The sequence below is a fragment of the Carassius auratus genome, chromosome 16 (genome assembly GCF_003368295.1).
Source record: "Carassius auratus strain Wakin chromosome 16, ASM336829v1, whole genome shotgun sequence".
NCBI lineage: Eukaryota > Metazoa > Chordata > Actinopteri > Cypriniformes > Cyprinidae > Carassius > Carassius auratus.
Window position 1 is genome coordinate 2,187,660 of NC_039258.1, and position 2,776 is coordinate 2,190,435.

The window sequence follows — 2,776 nt, forward strand, 5'->3', positions numbered from 1 at the left end:
TTGTGCTCAGGGCTTCATTAGTGGGAAGTGGGAAGTCGTGGCCTAATGGTTAGAGGGTTGGACTCCCAATCGAAGGGTTGTGAGTTCTAGTCTCGGGCCGGACGGAATTGTGGGTGGGGGTAATGCATGTACAGTTCTCTCTCCACCCTCAATACCATGACTTAGGTGCCCTTGAGCAAGGCATCGAACCCCCAACTGCTCCCCGGGCGCCGCAGCATGAATGGCTGCCCACTGCTCCGGGTGTGTGCTCACAGTGTGTGTGTGTGTTCACTGCTCTGTGTGTGTGCATTTCGGATGGGTTAAATGCAGAGTGCAAATTCTGAGTATGGGTCACCATACTTGGCTGAATGTCACTTCACTTCACTTCACTTCACTTCACTTCACTTCACTTCATTAGTGCTGCCGTTTCTAAAGAAATAAGATGTACTAAGTATTGTTAAGTGCCCTAAAAAGTGCCATGCTGCACTTGACATTAAAGCAAGCTAGATTTCTACTGTTCCAAATACATCCTCTGCTAATATATACATTATTATTAAGCAAAATGCATGGACTAAAATGTAGTAAAATCTCTTTGAAATCTCCAGTTTCTTTGATGACAGCTGTTGTGAGGCATGTTGGTACGAAACATCCTTAATATGATTATCCCAGTTTATATCAGTCTACTGATCAACAAAATACAGCATGTCTAAGTGAACACCTGTTAGGAAACAGACAGGCCATTTCAGAGCTGTTTGACTGTATACAGAAAGACAATTAATTGTTAATTGTTTATGTTAATTGTTAATAAATATTGCAGTGCCCAGCAAAAACTCAAGGCAGGTAAAAAAAAAAAAAAAAAAAAAAAGAAGAAGAAGAAAAAAAAAAAGATATATATGATATATACAGTATAAGTACACACACACACACACACACACACACACACACACATATATATATATATATATATATTTATATATATATATATGTGTGTGTGTGTGTGATATATGTGTGTGTGTGTGTGTGTGTACTTAAATATACTGTATACACACACATATATAATTATAAATTAGTTATATTTACTTATATAAGCTTTACAAAGTAAAATATACATAAAAAGACACACACAATGAGTCTAAATAGTGTGTGAATGTGAACATCCTATTTTAAATAATAATAATCTGGTCTCTAATTTACAGTTAGAAATTGAATGCCATATTTTCAGTGTGATCTGTTTTTGATGAGAAATAGTAGATTTTTCATTGAAACCTCTGAATTTTTTTTTTAAAGTACAAGCAACTGCTCTGACATTTACATTATAGAAATATATCAACTTCAAAAGCTATGCTATACAATTTATAAACACACAATTATAAATTATTTATATTGACTTATAAGTTATATATAGCTAGTCTAGAGAGAGAAAGAGAGAGAGAGACTGATAGATAGATAGATAGATAGATAGATAGATAGATAGATAGATAGATAGATAGATAGATAGATGTTATTACAATTAGAATGCACACTATAATAAATATTGAATCACTAGATCAATATGTAGTACTAAGTACAAGAATAGTTTATAGTAACTGGACAAAAAGTACTCGTTTCTTAAGGTCTAAGTAGAATAGGTATAAAACTGGAATAGACAACAACTTCTGGATACTTTGCTAGAACTAAATAATACAGAATAATAAATACATTTTAACGGTGAAATAAACAGGCTACATTGGAAAAATGCTTTCAATTTGAATACATATTTTAAAACCGTTTCCATAAAACATCTAAGTAAACTTAGGTCGAGTTATGCTTTAATTTGCGTCTTTTTTGACTGAAACTTTGTGAGGACGGCAAGGATCCTGTAGAGACGCTCGCGCACCGCTCGCTTCGCGCGTGATGAGCAGATTTCCATTTCTTTCTCTCGCTCTATCGTTTCTATCTGCATCTCATTGGCGCTGACCATCGAGAGCAATCTCCTCCTATTGATTTATCGACCTGCTCCCACCTCGAGAACGATAAACCGCCCATCGCGTCGTGAACTGCGTTTTAATGACCCATTTACTGTCCGCGCGCGTAAACATGCTTCGAAACTATGAGTCGCTCGCACAGATGTCACATCTCTCCAGTCGTGCACCATGAGAGAGCTGAACATGTGCTGGAAGATTATTGCGACATTGAGCTTGGACTGTTTTAAAGGCTCTCCGTCCTCTTCGCACAGGTACGTCATATTTTAATAACCGTGTCAGTGTCGCGCGTTATCTTTATGAAGATGTTTGCATGCACATGCAGGATTCGTGTTGGCGGACTGAACAATGGCAGATTATATATGGGTTGCTATGGCAATGCCTGCTCCGAACATCATCTTTTACAGAGATTGCGCGATGTCTCTAGAATCCATGGTGCATAATAATCTGATATACAGCACAAAATATAACAATAACGATGTGCTTCAATCATAGATAATATGGCTTGCTGATCTAGTCTAGTCTGGCTATTTTAAGGCTGTTTTCTTTTAGTCTGATCTTAGAGTTTAAACTGAGGCTGTTAGCCTATTGCATGCTGACTTTAACAGTAAAATGATGTAGTAGGCTAATTGGCAAACGTAAAATTCATCCTGGGGTAACACACTACCTTTCTTTGTAAGCATGTCATATTTCTACTAAATTGAGGGGAAGGAGTCTCAGATGTGTCTCCTAAAAGAATAGAAATATACAGTAAAAAATGGGTTGTGTTGTAGGTGAGCATCATAGTTTAGATAATAATTTGGTCTTTAAAGTATATTGAGGTTCTTGTGAAATTA